The sequence below is a fragment of the Balaenoptera acutorostrata genome, chromosome 17 (genome assembly GCF_949987535.1).
Source record: "Balaenoptera acutorostrata chromosome 17, mBalAcu1.1, whole genome shotgun sequence".
NCBI classification, from domain to species: Eukaryota; Metazoa; Chordata; class Mammalia; order Artiodactyla; family Balaenopteridae; genus Balaenoptera; species Balaenoptera acutorostrata.
Window position 1 is genome coordinate 81,768,679 of NC_080080.1, and position 18,815 is coordinate 81,787,493.

At 43.7% G+C, this 18,815-nt stretch overlaps 1 protein-coding gene across 2 annotated transcripts in view; it reads right to left on the bottom strand.

The window, feature by feature from the left end:
* Nucleotides 1–6,141, bottom strand: part of SNTG1 (syntrophin gamma 1) — a 471,471-nt gene extending 465,330 nt beyond the window's left edge. For both annotated transcript variants that reach the window (XM_057532135.1, XM_007168620.2), the window contains exon 1: nt 6,054–6,141. The gene's annotated coding sequence lies outside the window, so the exon portion shown is untranslated. The remainder of the gene's footprint in view (nt 1–6,053) is intronic.
* Between the last annotated feature and the right edge of the window lie 12,674 nt (nt 6,142–18,815).

Sequence of the window (18,815 nt, forward strand, 5' to 3'; positions counted from 1 at the left end):
ACCTGCCAGAGCCCGGCAGACACTGAACTTACAACCCATGCAAAGAGATGCAGGAATGGATACACAAACAGTAAACGAAACACTCTAGGACAAAGCAGGAAGAACTGGGTAGCGGTGAGCATAGTGTGTTTTGGACAACATACAACACAAGGGATTCATCTGATGAAATAATAAGAGAACAATTGTGGGTTAGCTGATCGATATGCAGACTGGCCTAACAAGGCCCCTGGGTATCAGAGGGGGATTGGTTCCAGGACACGCCACGGATACCAAAATCCATGGCTGCTCAAGTCCCTTATGTGAAATGGCGTAGTGTTTGCATATAACCTACACACACCCTCCTGTATACTTTCAGTCACCTCTAGGTTACTCACAATACCTCATACATTGTAAATGTTAGGTAAATAGTTGCTAGTGTGCAAGAAATTCAAGTTTTGTTTTGGGGAACTTTCCAGAATTTCTTTTCCCCGAATATTTCTGATCTGTGGTTGGTTGAATCCAAGGATGCAGAACCTGCAGATATGCGGGTGGGCTATAATAATGAACACCACCTTGAGTGAGTTCCTGCTGTGTACGGACAGCGGCCCAGGCGCGCCCTATGCCTTGTTACACTAACTGTTCCCAACAGCGTATTGAGGTGAAACTTTGTATAGTTACTGAGTCTCTATACCAGGATTCAAATTCATATCTGTCTGATCATCAGTCTCATGTACTTTTCACCATAAGAGTATAGGGTCCTAGTCAAGAAAAACAGTGCAGGGAGCAGAAGGAAAGTTTCTGAGCTCAACTAAATCTGTAGGTTTTTGTTTGTTTTCTAACGGACGTGATAATGATTTTCCAAAAGAATCAAGAAAAGAGATGTGCTATTAAATTAAGGTAAAGTGATTTACCCAAAGTCACATAATCTGTTGAGAAAACCATGTTAGACTTTAGACTTCTTATGTACTCAATGCATTTTTAATCATGCAATACTATCTTCTCACTGACTTTCTTAAATTTCTTAATCTCAGATACTTACCTATGTCTTAACCATGAAGCCCCTTTAGCAGGTTCAAAGAGGATGCATTATTCTTTTAAATAGTTTTGTATGAGTAACGTATTACTGTTAAAATTCTGGTACCATTTCTAAAAGACTCATGTTTTATGTTAATTTACTTTGTGAATTTATCAGGTATCTTTTATAAAATTAAATCTGCAGCTCTTTGACATTTTGAGTGAATGGCAATATATTTGCTAAATATAAATATAGTTATAACTACTTCACAAATTTAAATTTTAAAAATGTATGTGAGTATGTACATTAAATGTGATAAAGAATTAGCCACTTATCTAATGTACTGATTTCACGATTGTTTTATTTAAAAAAAAAACTTATTTCAGCTTCACTGATAATTTGAAGACCAAATTCATGAAAATCTAAAACAATCTTCTGACACTTCATGTGTAGAATGTGCTGAACTACCTTCACAATAATGATTGAAAGATAAAGTTCTTGATCACATGACATTATTTTAATGACCTGTCACTTTCTGCTTTTTTCCCATTCTTCTTTCTCTGTTGTTTCTTTACTTTTTCTTTTTTGGTAAGTGATAACAAATCAAACCTAAAAATATATATATATATAATAATTGTATCACAAACAAGGCAATTATAAAATTTTCCGTTTCTGGTTCAGTCAAATAGTTTAACCACAAAACTATAAGGAAACTAACTGTAACACCAAATAATAATTTAGATTTCTCAAACTTACTATTGGTATATTTTTAGTGATAATCTAGAAATCTATACAAACAAAATGTTTAAAGGTTACATTTAAAAAATCATAGCTACTTTTAAAACTCCAACTGATGACAGAAAATAAGCCATGAGATATTGCTTAACTGGAGATTTCTTGACGACACCTATGAACAGAATCTCAGCTCTGGACTAAATCAAGACCACATCCTTACAGCATTTCCAGGGTACCTACACAGACCAGCCCCATGCCGTCCACACTTCACTCCATCTTCACTAGCCGCTGAAGCAAATCAAAATGCTTTCTGGATGTATTTTCAGATATTGAGTTTTTAAAGTGCACTTAATCCTTTGAGTATCCTTATTGGTATAACTAATGATAAATATTATTTCTCCTTTACATACCCGAAAATTATGACAAAAATGCAGTGACTGATTCATTTAAAGTCAAAATGAAAGTACACTTGACCCTTGAACAACATAGGTCTGAATTAAACGGGTACACTTACACCCAGATTTTTTCAATAAATATACTGGAAATTTTTTTGGAGATACACGACAATTTAAAAAAACGAACAGTGGAAATGCATAGCCTAGAAATATCGAAAAAAATTAAGAAAAATGTAGGTATGTCATGAATGCATAAAATATCCATAGACATACATATAACATACAAAACATGTCGATGGATTCCTTATGTTATTAGTAAGGATTCTGGTCAAGAATCGGCTATTAGCAGTTCAGGGGTGTCAAATGTTATATGTGGATTTTCAGCTGCACGGTGTGTTGGTGCCCCCGAACCTCAGCATTGCTCAAGGGTCAGCTGTAATTAAAATGAGCTTGGGTCATGCTGACCTAGGCTCGACCGTTTGGTATAAAACATGGTGTCAATTTTGAATAATAGATACTTTAAAATCAGGTCCTCCCTGCATTAAAATATTTTTCCATTGAGAGATATAAGAAAATTGACGCTGAATTAATGAGAAAATATTATATTCTCTACATTGAAGCTCCTAAATGTAGGAGGCACGTCGCCATATAGTAATCAGAAGGGACTCTTCTGATGAAGGAAGGAATGATTGCTACTGGAGATTATTTATAGTAATTCGAAGATACAGCACCTAAGTTTCCAAAACACTCTTGAAAGCATCGTATCGAGACTTTCCAATACTCCACGGAGTACACATCTATTCAGTTATCCCACAAATACTTAGCTGTCAACCACATCCAGAGGATTGCGGCTTAACCGGTAGGTAAAGTATCCCCATAAGTAGTGGGTTGGGTGACTTGAACAAGCTCTTATGACCAGCATTTCAAGAATCCCCATCTTCTGACTGTCAAACAGTCCTTGTTCTGCTACGTCGCGATGCATAACATATTTTATACTGCAGGATGCTGTCTCTTACCATGCATGCCATGTACAACTCATTCTGCTAAGCTAAACGGGACAAAAATACGAAATAAGAGGTCTCTCTCCATTTGAGTGCTAGTCTATGACTCACCGGATGGGTTTCGGGGGCGGTTTGACAACTGTAGAAATAACTTCTGGCTTAAGATACACTTTTCTTCGCTAGTGGCTTTTGCCTTCCTGATAGAATTGGGTGAATAAGCAGGTCCCTTGCCTGGAATTTATATCTTTTAATTGGTATGAAAATAACAGTCAATTCTTGAAGGCCTTCTTAAATTCCATAATAATCACCTCTCACTTTTACATTTTTTGTAACTATGTACATAACTTGGTTCAAACCCATGCAAGCAATTCCAAAGGCAAACTGTGGACATTCAAATCCACTAGGATCTGATGGTCAATAATTACATTAGACTATCCAATTCATATTTAGATGATCTAGACAAAATTGACTGATTTTTTATAATATTTTTATAATTTAAAGGTTCAAGCCAGAATTCTCTGTCCCACTCTCAAACATACCATTTCCTGTTAAAAGAAGAAAAGGAATTGAACAGATTCCAGGGCTCATTTCTAATTATCCTCCGGTCCTATACGGTATACACTTTACATTTTCCTGATTGTGCAATCCTATTTCACTTTTCTTTTTTGAGTCTCAAATATAAGCAACACAACAACACTGATCCCTCCTAACAAAACTCCTTCCTCTGGGAAGGGGTGTTGAATATTGTGTCTGGTACTCCCCGAACCTCATGCATCCTAACAGACCAAAAAACCATCAGGAAAAAGAGCTGTTTTAATGGGATATGGATGTCCTAGAATTAAGTATTGATCTCTTTTTAAAGACAGGTGATTCTGTGCAAAAAGAAGGTTTGGTTGCATTAGCCCACCCACTCCTTTTTTGGGGGCAGGGGCAGTTAGAGATTAGAATTTCCACAGGCATTAGGTTGGTTTACAAAGCTCTGTCTCAATGTAAAGACATTTCCCCAGAGATAAGGATTGACGAGAGCTTCCAGGCAGCTTGCCTGAGCTTGGAACGGTGAATGAGTTATTCATTTCTGTAACCAAATCTCCAAAAGAATTAGGCCAGGATAACTCTTACTTTGTGCTGTTTGAGCCACATTTGGAGAAAGCCTGCCCCCTCTGCCACGGAGAAGGTAACTGCGGCCACGTACCCACAGACCTGCTTCCTGGAACACGTCCTCCGCTTCCATCTTATGCTCTGCCCACCAGGGGAGTCTGTCTGGGCTATTAACCGACAACCAAACTAAGAGTCTAACAGTCAGCTGTAACTCTCTTAAAACATGCTTTATCAGTCCATGTGGTAATTTCATGTTCACATATCTCAGATCAGGAAAACAAGCAAACCAACAAAAGCAGGCTGTGCCAGGGACACACTGTAGGTCCCCTGGCGAGGAACCCAAGTCAGTAGTGCATTTCTCCTCCTGAGATTACCACTTCCGACCTGTACAGGGCCACGGAGCCCCCAAGGAGCTCAGTGACATGGACACCTCTGCTCCCTTTCTGCTAAGCAAGCAGGTTCATGGTAAGTGGCAAGTGACAGTTGAGAACGATGTGTCCTCAGGGTGCAATTGCTGCTCTCAGCCAGCGCAAAACAGGGGCGCTGCACCGCAGCAACCAAGACCATCTTAACTGCTTCAGAGGATTTTAGCGATGAAATTGAGAAGAGGGTAGGTATGGAAATGTATTTTATTATCAGTTACAGATGACCTAAGAAATTAAAAGGAAAACCCGAAGAACTGTGCTTTCTCAGAGGGCCCAACTCTCTCCACAGGGTCGGTTATGCTTACAGCGTCACGTGTGTTTAAAGGATTGTCAAAGTCTGTCCTGCCAAGGCAAGCTCTCCACTCACTGAATGTGCTCATCGGAACCCATCGAGCTCTTAGGGAAATGTCAGGCATGGGCTGGAAATTTGTGCAACTGCCTTTACCCAGTGAACCCTTTTCATTAAAGCAGAATGCTTATCAAGGTCACTGTGAAAGACTGTAGTTTTGAAGCTCCAGGGGAAGACTCCAGAAGTAAGAATTAACGGAAAATAGATTTAATTAAGACTTTAAAGCTTATGGTTCATCAAGAATCTCTTGGCCCCCTCATCACTTTTGGGATTTCAGTGACAAATGTATTTTGTAGCACTAAGAAGTCAGAATGCTATGGAAACCCTTTCTCCTAAAAAGGCACGCTAAAGCTTCTCATTTTCTGCCTTCTGGCAGGTCTGGTTTGAGCAAGTAATCTTAAGCTTTAAAAGGCTGGAAAGACACTGCATGAAAACGTGTGTTTTTCTTTAGGTAAGATCCACAGGTGCAGGTATACTCGGGGTTGGTGTAGAGAGAGGGATCAGGTGTGTGTACGCATGTGTCTGTTCTTGTGCACAGTCTGGCACATGATAATCATATGAAATTTATTAGAAGAGATGGTTAAACCATCACTACTAGTAACTTTTTGAGGCTTGCATACTATGTAACACAGACAGGATCAGTTTAAACTACAAGTATAATGCCAAGAAAAAAAAAAAAAAACTCTTACAAAATGCCAGATTGTATCATTTTGGGGGAAAACACGACACACACAATCAGAAAGATATTAGCTCATCAATAAAAATACCCAACTAAGATTTTACTATACTGATAGAAGCTTTTATATATATATATATATAATTTTTAATATTCTCATCACACAACGGACTTCAGAGAAGTAAAATATCCAACTGCTTTACTAGGCAAGATTTTCCCAAAGATCATTATGCAGGAACAACCATGTAAAAATCAAATTCTTTATCGTCTAATCCACAAGGAAAAAATAATACTGTTTTAATCTTTCTGTTAAAATCTTGGGGGGAGGGGGAAGCCCTTTGAATTATCAACAAGCAATAAATAACAGTATTATCACTTACCGGCCAAGTAAGGGAATTGGAATTCTTCCAGTTTCTCTAACGTCAGGTTGTGAGCAGGTCTGCAACCTCGTCTCACAAAGCTATTTCCAGAACAGGTGCAATCCTCTCACGAGTATCCTGTTTATTTGGAGAAGCGTGGGCCTCGGAGCACTCGGACCCCGACTGCAGAGCCCATGGTTTCTCAGCGGCTCCGAGAACTTCGGCCTCACTCTTCGGCCCCTATCCCTCTGGCCCCCGGAGGAAATTATTCTCGAAGTTGCTGCGGAGAGTTTGATCCGTGGAACAGGAGGGCTCCTCGGAGCCCTGCTCGGGGGTCGCAGCAGGGAAAAGAAGGCTCCTTTCCGTCGGTCACGGCCGGGGAGGGGGGCGCGCGGGCACCGGGAGCGCAGCCTCTTAGCTGCGAGGCGCGGGGAGCCGGGCTGCCCTCGGCGAGGCCCGCGGCGGCGCAGTCCGGTCCCGGCGGCGGCAGCCGGGTCCGGAGACGCTGTCCATCCCCTCCGGTGCTGAAGTCAGGGGCCCGAAGCCCGGGCCGGGCCCCGCGCCGCACTTTTCCTCGCCAGCCAACGCGAACGGCTGCTCGCCTTCCGGGCTCGCCTTCCTCTGGCGCCTCCTCTCTGGGTAGGGGTGCGCTGGCTCTCCAGGATCACAGCCCCATGCTTATTTGGTGGCACCGTTTCCGGACGGTATCTGACGGTGGAGGTAGGAATCCGTGGGAAATCAGATTTGAGCCGCTCCTGACTTTTCAGTGGCCGCGAACGAGTTTCCTAATGCTAGAAACGAAAGGAAACACACGCACATGCGCGCACACACACGCGCACGGGAGAGGGAGCGGGTGTGTGTGTGTGTCGGGGGAGAGAGTAAATATAGATTATGTACCGGGGAAAAGCCAGAGCTTCTCTGGGTCTCTCATTACGTAAGATGGAAAGGGCTATTTTGGAAGACTCCACAATCCTGATCGCCGGTTAGGGGCACCAGATGCGAATTCTGAGAAGCCCCATTTGAAATTCCTAGGTTAGACACAGCAGAGCAATCGTGGATTCTTCTTAGAGCCTCCAAGCAGAAACGACAGGTTACTGTTACATGAAAAGACAGAGAATGAAGGAAAAAGAAAAAGAAAAAAAAAAGGCCCCGCTACCTTGCGAAAGGCTGCAGGATTGGCGGGGGGTCCCAGCTGAGCCGCCGGGGGATCGGGCCGGACGCGGGTCGCCGGAGCGCTGGGCGGCGAGGCTGGCGAGGCAGCGGTGCGCGCCGGGCGCGGGCTCCTTCCCGGAGCCGGGCTGGCGAGCGCCTGCAGCCTCGGCCCCTGCAGGGCGGCGGGGGAGGCCGAGTGCTCAAGGATCGAGCCGGGGACGAAAAAGTCAGCGGGGAGGCTCGGCTGTCCCCGCCCTTTCAACGCCGCCACGACGCGCCGCCCGCCGGCCCCCAGCACGGGTTTCCGCCCTTCAGCCCGGCTTCTCCTCGCTGCCCCCAGGCCTCGCCGGCCCGTCGCTCCCGCGGCGCACAGACCCCACGTCCGCCCGCTGCACCCGCTCGCACAGCCGCTGGTCCCCGCACCGGGGAGGGCGGGGTGGGTGTCTCCGGGCGGCCCCCGAGGGCTCCGCCACCCACCCTCGGCAGCGCGCGTGGGGTGAGGCGGGGAACTGAGATACTCTGCGTTCAACCTGCTAGGAAACTGGTCAAAATCACGTCCACGCGGACCCGTAACCAGGAGGGAAAATGGAGCTGGGGGCGAGGGTCGTGGCCCGGCCCACCGCTCCCGGCACCGAAACTGTGAGCGCAGGCTTCTGCGCCCGGAGACCTGGGGGGAGTTCAGGAAGGAATGGCGGGGTGCGGGGCGAGGCGGGCGGAGCGGGTGCCAGGCGCCCTTCCCGCCGGGCGCTCGGATCCCTCCTGCCCGGATTCCGACACCAGAGGGAGCCGTGCGCGCAGTGCCGGCCTCCACGCCGGCCCCGGGGATCCGAGCCAAGGGGCGGGCGCCGCGCCCGGGGGTCTCTGCCGGCACCGGGCTGGTGGGGCGGCCAGCGCGGCGCCTCTGGTGCCCCGGAGGCGAAACGGGACTGATGCGGGGTCCCTGGAAGTGCAGATCGGACAGGCGCGCTATTCAGTCCGGGAAGCCCAGGGTTTCCTTAGACTGCGAGCCGCCGCCGCAGCGCCCTCGCGTCCCGGTGGCCCCCAGCCTCGCTGCCGCCCGGCTCCCGCCGGATAAGGCCCGCGGGGAGGGGGGGGCGGGCGCGCGGGGGGGGCAGGAGGCGGGGCTGTCAGTGGGGAGGCGGCGCGGGGGGCGGTGCGCGGGAACCTGCACGCGCAGCGAGAGGGGCGCGTCGCCCGCCCTCTCTCGGGCCTTTGACGGGGGCGCTGGCGGCAGGTGCCGGTGGGCCTCTCAAACCGCGTCGGATGGAGTCGTCTGGCCTCTCCGAGACACACGAAGCTCCCTAGGATATTGTTCCCTGGGGCGAATGTGGAAGCGTGTGTTTTGCTTTACGGTCCGTGTAAAAGTAGACGGATTGCTCAGCATGGTGGTACAGGCAGTTTCCCTTTTCCCTTGGACTCATGTAGACAAAACGCATGGCTCTTGGATGTGCACAAGCACGTACGTGTCATCTCCACAAATAAGTTTCAGAAAGTGCTGTTTTTGTTAGAGGACGGAAACAAACCTCCTCCAGCGAGGACCTCGCTCGCCCGTCGGTGAAGACACTTTTCCCCGCAGAATTTAATCCACCTGATGCAATTGATGGCTTAAATTATTTTCTCCGGACATGTAGAAACAAGAACAATCGCAGAAATGTAACGCATCAAGTAAAAGAACCGCATTTAAATGAGGCGCAGAACACAAGGATGTGACTAATTAGAAACATATGCCCTTGATTTTTCAGACCTGGAGGAAGAGATTCCCTGTCCAGCGCTGGCTGACGTGGGTGCAGAGCCTCAGTCCTTCCCCTTCCCTCTCTCTCTGCCAGGAAAAGAAAACAGAAACAGCTGATTAATTTGAACTGTCAGTCCCAGTAAGGTTATGTTAGTTTGATGTCTTTTTTCTGTTTTGTTTTTTTGAAGAAGCAATATCTACTCCAAATTGTCTTCATCAAGTTGTGTAACCAGTTATGGAAATTAACATGATGAAAATTAAATGCAGTCTAACATCTGATGCTACAAATGAATATAAACAAAGTACACAAAACCAGGGGACAGATAAACTGAGATGAACTAGAAATATTTTAAGAAATTTCACCCTTAAAGCAGTTTTTTAAAGCTTATTTTAAATGTGAATTGTCATTCTTATTTTAAGTTATCGTTATTTTTATAATGTAAACATAGGAAAATGTGAATGTAAATCACCAAAACAATACAATATATGAAGCATAAGTTTCACAAGAAAATTTTGTACCCTCGCATGGTTACTGTGAATCCGAAACTAGGTCCTTCAGTCTCACTGCTTACAAAACTAGACTATAGTTTCCACCCACCCAGCCCACTGGGATTCCTTCACAGTGTAAGAATCTTAGAAAACATTAGCTGGTGAAACATTCTGGAAACAATTTGACGTCCTTTGGAGGAGGGAGTTTGAAATGCAAATCAAAACTTCCACCCAATATGATCTAGAGTAACAGTCACTGTATATGAAACTCTGACACTGCCTGTGTCACTCACCCAGCCTCCTAACTATTTTGAGTCATTTTGATTCCATACATAAAATGTCTGCTAACCTCTTCGAATTTTCATACGCAAACAATGTGTGTAAAAACTTCATATACCCTGGTATATTTCTATTAAAAATAGGTATTATTATCTATGGAGTAGCCTTTGGTTGCTATTTCTACACCTCAATTTCAAGAGTGGATAGGTAATTTAGGGTTAACATAAATTTTTTGATTAACATATTTTTCTTATTATTTCTGTGCTTTACTTCGTGTCTCCTGTTAAAGATAGGGTTATATGAGTCCAATACCCACAAATGAACCCTTCTCAGTTCATGGTTTCAACAGGTCTAGGATCATTTCAAGTTGATTTTTTTATTGTGTTCAAGTGCAACTAAATATTACTTAACTATTACCAATTATTGCTGAGTTGGAACAATGATCCTATTTATTTCCTTCTGTGGGTTTTCTAATGAAATGTTGCTGAGTTAAATATTGTTTTGACCCCTTTTTATGTAAGAACCTCCCCTCAAGACATACCTTTCCTTAGCCAAGGTGTTCTAGCCTGCTGAGTCATCATCAGATAAGTCTAGAGGACTTCGATGACAAACTGAAATTACAATGGAGCAATCAGACCAGACGTACAAATATGGAGTCCGGAGGCCATTAAGGATCTGGTCTCAGACACATCCTTGCACCACTGAGAACTTGAACTTTCTCTGAACTGCACCAGGTCCCAGGACACCACCAGCCGTATTCAGAACAGCACCTGCCAGCTGCAACCTTATGGTCTCAAGGTGACTTGTGATTATGCAACCATGTCAGACCCCAACCGACCCTTGCTTGACAAGCAGCCTTCTTACCAGCTCCAATTATAACTCTTCATAAACAACTCATGGAACCAACTGTAACCTTGCTGTTTTTCCTTTATAAGCCTCCCCCATTTTGTAGTCGGGGACACAATTCAAGTGCTTCTTGAATCTGTCTCCCCAGCTGCAGTCCTAACAAACTCCAAATAAACACCTCTTTATTTCAGTCAGGTCTCCATTTCTCACATCTTGGCTAACAACCTCATGTGTTTCCTTCTGTATTAGTTTAGAGCTCAACTGACTTTAGTTACACGAAAAAGGTGGATGTAATTTCAGAATTCCACTCACCTCAAATTAACTGAAGTGCAAAAATCCGTAGGTTAATCTGTTTATCCATTGGCCAGTTGGTGGACATTTGGGTTGTTTCCAGGCTTTGGCTATTAGCAATAAAACTGCTGTAGCCATTTGACTACCAAAAAAAAAAAAAAAAAATCCATCGTTTAGATTTGTGTGGTTTTTGTTTCAGGGGAGGTAACAAGTGGAGGTCAGAGAAACTCAGGAAATTAACCACAACTGCCCCGTCAGGGAGATTTCATTTTAGACAATGGTTCCCTGAGCCCTTAGCTTTTTATTTTTTACTTTTCTTTTCATAAAAAGAAGTTGAGCATAACTTGCTTGAGAAAGAATGCTACTTTCTGCTAAGTGGGTAAGTTACTAAACTGTTTTGAGTCTATTTCTTCATTTCAAAATGGAAATAATGCAACCTACTTAGTATCGTTGATGGACAGCAGATGGCTGGGAGCTCCACGTGTGGCATGTGCTCCCTCCCACACCTCTCCAACAGACAGAAACAGTGCCTTGGAGGACTTTCCTGTTCATTAGCATCGAGCAGGGAACATTGCTTTATTCAAAGTGCATCCATGTGAATAGTTGTTACAAGGATGTAGAAATTCCACGATAGGTTTTGTCTACAGGTCATCAAGTCATACACTGTGGCAAGTTGCTAACCCTTGACAAAAAATAAAACTATCTTTAAAGGACATACTATCAGTTCACCGTATTTATTACAGTAAATATTTTTAAACTGCCTAGTGATATACCCCCTTCCTAATAAGCATACATATATGCTTTTTCAAAGTAGCTTCCTTTTAAAAAAAAACACACATGTGTCGTGTCTGTGTGCGCAGACACGTGTATGTACATGACTGGATGCATGCCTATGTCTATATATGTAAATAAAAATAAATAAATATGATATTGATACCTCCAACTGGTGCCCAATCATTTACAGAAAAATGTCCTGGAAATATTGTCTAAAGGGTCTCATTTACCATTTTACATTTCTCTCTTTCCTTTTAGACCCATCTAACTAGGCTTCTCTGTCAAGGTCACCAGTGCTTTCTTTATTTCTGGATCCATTGGTCATGACTCCGTCTTCACTAAGTTCAGCCCTGTTACCAGACTCCAGAGCAGACTTTGATCCGTTTGGTGATTCCCTCCCTGAAACTGTCTTCCTGTAGCTGCTGTGATGGTTTTCTCACACGTGGCTGTTCTTCCCAGTCTTCCTTGCTGGTAGCTTCCAGCTCAAACCCCTTAATGTTGAAATCCCACATGACTTAGTTCTTGGGCCACTACTCTTCTGTCTCTGCATTATCTGCTTAAGTGATCTCATCCAATCTCAAATGCCATTGCTTTTAATATCATTTATATGACACTGACCCTTAAATCTGTCCACTGAGCTCCAAACATATAGAGATACGAGTTGCATATTTAAGATGTGTGCTTGAATGCTTGCTAGAATTTCAAACTTGACCTGCCTGAATCAGCAGGTCCCCAACCCCGTGAAGCTGTTCCTCTGACCACACTCTTCACCAAGTAAATGCACTCCCCGCCACCACCCAGTTAAAGTTCAGAGCCAACAACTCATCTCGGTGTTCATCCTCCCTCATCTACCATGCCCAGGGAATCAGCAAGGGCTTTTGCTTTTGTTCGTAAAATATTTCCCAATCCACCCACTTCCGCTAGGACAACTTTTTTCACTCTAGTGCAAGCTGCTGTAATTTCTTAACTGCCTGAACGCCGTAGTCCACTAATTTATTTCAGGGTAGCCAGTTTTCCCCTGGTTCCTCTGTACAGCAGTCGGAATGAATTTTTGGCAACATGAATCCTTCCACGTCATGCCTTTGCTGAAACCCTCCCAGGGGTTCCCAGTACACTGGGGATAACACCCGGCTTTGCCAGCCTGATGTTGATCCCATCAACCAGACTCTCCTCCTGAATCACCTTCATCCCAAGTCGTCATATTGGCCAAGCTCAGTCCTGCCTTAGGAACTCTGCTTGTGCCACCCCCCAAACCTGAAATACGACCCCGCCCCGCCCCAGATCTTTACAAGTCAGTCTCCTTCTTTTCCTTCAGGTCTCAGCTTACAGGTCATATTACCAAAGAGGCCTCCCTTGACCAGCCAGTTCAAACAATCCTGTTCTCTTTGAGCATCCATCGATTTGTTTTAATGTCTTTATAACAGGTATCACTCTGGGGACACATTAGTGTTTTTTTCTTGTTGATTTTCCTTTCCCGCTGCAACCCAGGCTGCAGCGAAGCAACAACCTCGATGACTTGTGAGGCCCCCTCCTTAAAACCGTGTCCAGCACATAGTGGGCGCTCCGTAAATGGTTGGTAATAGAATGATTAAAAACAGAAAGTCTGTGATAATTGCTAAGAGTACAAAATTAAACAAAATGTTGTGTTTGCTCTTCAAACCTGGGATATATTTGTTATTTACAGGAATAAAAGCTTTAAAACTATGGTTACTTTTTATAACAATGGCTTTTAGAAAATATGCTCATCTATTTTGAAACTATCAAAGGTGCATTTTCAAGGTTTAATAAGGATTTATTTTTAGAGAGATTCACCTCATATGCTTCTATAATTAAAGTCTTCAGTCTAATTAACTAGATGGATATTCATGTTTAAAATTACTAAAATTATTCATTGTCTGGGAAAAACAAAAGTAAGGGCATGGGCACAAATTTTATTCTAAACCTTTCCCTCATTCTCTTTGATCTACATTTATTACACTTTCATGATTTTCGCTTCTGTAGAAAGAATAGGTAAGTAATTATTTTTATTTGTAAATGCATCTACTATTATAACAACAAGTATAATGACTATGCAAAAATTGGAAAAGAATAAAGAAAACAACCTGGCACATGCTTACAAATTACATCACAATTTTAATGTATTTTTTCCTAAACATGTTTCACTGTATCATCCCACCTCCCATTAAGTATCACAGTATACTTACAATTGTTACTAATACTTTTAATTTGACGCAATATGCAAGATTTTTCTATGTTGTTATAAAACCTTTATAATCACTTTTTAAAGGCTTTTTATGTGGAAATAACATAATTGGCCATACCTTTGTTTTAGGACATTTAATGTATTTTCAGACTTTTATATTATTTATACGAGCAATTTCATCAACATATCTTTCCTATCATTTGCATTATTTTGTGTGTGGGAGAGACAAAAAAATGTAAATAATGGTTTAAATTAGGCGCTTGTTTTATGGTTCATAATATATGGGGTGTGTGTGTGTGCGTGTGTAAAAGAGAGGAAATTACCTGGCCTACTCTGTCTTACTCTGTCTAGGGAGATCATTAACCGTTAACCACATGTACATGATAAATAAATGCTGCTTTGCTGTTATTCTCTCTGGGACCCACTATATAGAGTTTCCCGTGTGAGATGTAGCCTGATTTCAGGTTAATACATGTAATTTTTCCTTGAGACTCTCTCTTTGGGCTTATATTTGTTTGTTTGCTCTTTCCACATCTTAACATGTGTTGTCATATTACACACCTCTTGTGATATTAAATTTCCAGCTGCTCACGAGGAAGACCATCTGCCTCTTAGAGGTATACTCCCAATTACCCAAGAGTGAATTCTGTAAATGCCACAAAAATATGTCAGATCACCCGCAAAATGCCACTTGAGTGAGGTGAAAATACATTCTCACCATGCTTCTCTGGGTGATGACCACTGAATATCTTTGAAGTTCTCTCCAAGGTCCCTCCATGTAAAGTTCAGATAGACTATCTCTTTTATTTTAAGTAAGATCATCCCAAACATAAACTCACTCAGGTTTTGATAGCAGACAAAAGACAGGTAAACACAAAGCTTTTCATTTCTTTGCTTTTTTAATACATATATATTTATTTTTCAAAATTATTGGAACCAGACACAATGCCAAAGGCAATGTATAAAAATGTAAATTTGTGATGGATTCCTATAACTATGGATTGTATATAATATAAATATTGTTGTCTTTTCACACTGATTTATTGCTTTGTCATAATTCCTTAAATCAAAGAACAAACTTCTGGCACGGATGCAACCATATGCTGTGTTCTAATCTGTCTACACAATAGACCGCATGACAGTCTTTGGCTCAGAAACACACACATGTGTAAAGCACATCTATCTATATTATCTACCTAGCTAGTGGATTGATTGAATTAACAAATTTAATCAATAACCTCTCTGTATCCATACTTTGCTATGAGACTCTGCAGTTTACGTAAAGAGTTGGGATCTATTTCTCCGCCCCTTGAACTGGGGTAGTTTTGAGATTTGCTGTTACTAATAGCAACAGAAATGATGTTGTGTGCATGCCAAATCTGGGCGTCAAGAGCCCTTGAACTCTTCGGTTCTCTTTCGAACTTTTCCCACCTGCATAACAAGGACAACATCACGACGGGGCAGAGCTGGGTCCTCTCAGCTGACACTGACCCAGCCCAGCTGTCCCCCAGCTGTCCCCCAGCTAGCCACAGACATACACAAGGCCACCTGAGATTAGATGACCTAGACTCCTGACACTAAGTTTCAGGGTAGTTTGTTTCATGTCAATAACTAACTGAAATGATACATTTTATTTGGAGTCCAAATGTCACATTTTTCCCTGAATCCTTTTCCAAACAACCTGAATGAGTTGGTCACATCCTCCTCTCTGCTTCTATAACACCTGATGACTTCTTTTTTATTTCTTTTTTCCTGTAATGAAATCAACTGAAGTAAGTACATTTAAAAGCCCAGCTTACCATTCTATAGCACTTTTTACATTCAATCGTACTTCCTTTTGTTGTTATTTTGGAGTTTTTTACAGCAAAGTGGGGGAATGTATTGACTCTCACAGGGGGAAGCCCAAGAAGAAGTAGAATCAGGCACTTTGGATCCTGGAGCTAAAACCTGTAGTGAGGTCACTGCCACTCCTCTGCCGTGTTCCTTCTCTGAGTCGGCCGAGCGTTCTAATTGCTGAGTGGAAAAGTTGGACCTAGAGAGCTCCACAGCCTGACTATCTAGAAGGAGAATTGGGAAGAACCTACGTATCTGTCCCACTAGGAAACTGACAATGGAAGGACATGGCTAGACTGGCAAGCAGTGGACACCTGGGCTGGTACCTACCCAAGAGAGTCCATGGAAGCAGGCACACGCCTGTCCTGTGTGTGGTCAGCCCCCTGGAAAATCCCTGGTGACTTTCTCCTTCTCAACCCAATGACAAAGGGGACTGTCAGCTGCAGAGACTTCACGCTGTCCCCAGCTAATCTCGAAATTCTCCCCTCTTGGTCTCCCATTCGGATGTGTGAAAACAGTACGTTCATCCTGAACTCCAAGTAAACCCCTCGTCCTGGGAGAAAAGTAAGCTGTTCCCCCAACAAGCAGATCCTTGCACTGCAGAACCTCATAACTAAAGGCCAAACTTATGTTATAATCTTGGAATAATTGTAGAATGTGTGTGTAATTTGAATCGTATAGTTCCTGTATAAAAACTACACATGTAAACATAACACTATATGGATATGAAGGCACAGAGAAATATTTTCATACCAAGCAAATGCACTCTCTGTACATCTTTGTATTTCTATGTTTTTATTAACACTCCTAATTTAGTTGGAAATTTTATATTTCTTTTCCTCTGAATACAGATTGTCACGTTCAAGAGGAGTCCTGGTTTTCCAAAGTGGTACGAAGAATGCTGGCCGAAAACTCCCATAATGTTTTTTTACCGTGTGTAAAATCCGAAGGTTTGTTCCTCAAGCTTACTCTTATTTTTTTCTTGCCTCCTTCATGTTTGCTCCAGCTTCCTTCTCCTCTTCTGCTTCCCCGCACTTCTGTCATGGCTTTTCCTCCTTCTTCTCCGCTTCCTTCTCTTCTTCCTCTTTCTAGCTTCTCGTCTCTACTGAAAACAGAAACATGCAACACAAAGATTCCATAACCAATGATTTTATCTAGGTTTTATATATATATATATATATATATATATATATATATATATATGCAGAGCAAAATTGTTCTGTGTCTTCTGATGCTCTCGCATGGTAAGAGCATGCTTTCAGATCTCAAGTTTCAAAGATCTTAATAACCAGGCTTTGTGTGTATAAGGAACACGCCTATTCTATTGAAACAGCCCCAGTGTCTTGTGAAATTCTGTCTAGAACTGCTCCTTGCACTATGCTCCTTCGTCCCTTTTTTCAGCGGTCAGTTGGCAAACGCTGTTGGGCGGCTGCTCCCTGCAGACCCCGCGCGGGCGCTTTTCTGGGTCTGGAACGGGCAGCGGTGAGGACGGACCTGCCGTGCGCGGACCGCAGGGAGCGCGGCCAGCCCCGGGCTCGTGGAGCGCCGCCGAGGACGGGGACGGGCAGGGCAGCAGCACGCTGCGCCCGGGCCCCCCTGGCGCCCACCCACCCGTGAAACGTAGCCACGAGCGTGAGTGGAAGGGAATTCGTGGCTCAGTAAACGGATCAGTGGCAAGTATTCCAGGTACCGAAAGAAATTAAGACGTTAGTCATGTTATACTTCATGTTTATGAGGTTTCCTCCCAGATCAAGGGTACTGGGAGGGAAATAACGTAGACAATCAGGCCAGCGTCACAACGCGCAGACTGAGCCCCCCTCCGTCTCCACCGCAGGCCCCAGAGCCCTCGCCGCGGCCCCCAGGGCTGCTGTTTGCAGCGAGACCCCTCGGTGGGCGAGCATCTCGCTGGCCCGAGCTAAGCACCCGGACGGCGGGCTCCTGGCCGCCCCCTCCAGAGGTCAAGGCCGTGCAGGGGCTGCGTGGTCTGTGCCGTACAAGGTGGGTCCGTTTACTCTCTTTTCCTACAGGGCCCTCGAGTCTTGACCTCTCCATGGAAGCTGACACTCTACAAGGTCAAGGCCACCGTCTCTGGGGTCAGAATAGCTGCACACTGAGCTGCAAAGCCCTTCTCCCTGCAGCCCCAGGTGGCAGCCCCTGGTGACACCAGAAAGGCAAACAGCCGAGGCCGCTTCAGGCCCCCGAGGCCCTCGCGCTGCAGGGAGACGCGAGGCTCTGAGGACCTGTCGCCGGAGACAGGCTCGCATGCAGCCTCCTGGAAACGGCAGGACGGGTCGGGCAGCGGGAGGACAGGCCTGCAGCCCGACAGACGCAGGAGAAGTTCAAGGCAGAAGACCGTGCCTGGAACTTGTTATTCCCAAGAATAAGCAGTGTGGCCTTCAGATTACATTTAAAAAGGAAACAAACTAAGGAAAACTATAGAATTTACAACTTATAGTTAACTTACTTATACCTTGAATATTTTGGAAAGAATTTCTGCCCCAAATAAGAATTAGGGTGAAAATACGTCTCACTGTCTGAAAAATGCAAGAAGTATTGTGTCTTGTTAAAATCTATCAAAATTATGTCTGACATAGCTTTCTGTCTCTAATCATACAATTTTCGTAGTTCAAAGAACATTTTGGGACAACTTAGCTTAGCGGTACAATAGCGAAATGTTTTAGGACATTAAAAAAAAATCTACTTTTAATGACCAGGACGTGGATCAGCTAATGTAATCTTAACAACAAACTGAGCCACAGCATTTTAAAGGGTACAGTGTAAGTGCTGGGAATTTTAACTTTAATATATTTATTTTTTAATATTTGATACCATTTAATACTTTACACATGTTAAAGGAAATTTTCTATAGGGTCCTAAACATTTACTGTTTTGTCTGCATGTATTCTATTTAGAGAAAAACAAATATATTTCAAGAATTAGTGGAAAACCCACAGAGAATAGAGAACACTACATCTCATATCCACAACTATTGTTGTCATTTTACATCTACAGCATAGTTAGTACTACCCCAGTTTTGGAGACAAATATATGAATACGCATATGCTTTATTTCTGAATGTTTATGCAACGAATAAGCAATGGTATGGAATAGAAAAAAATGGGCATGAGCGTTTGCTGCGGACATCATCTTACATTCAACACTTTAGAATGGCAATCCCTTTGGA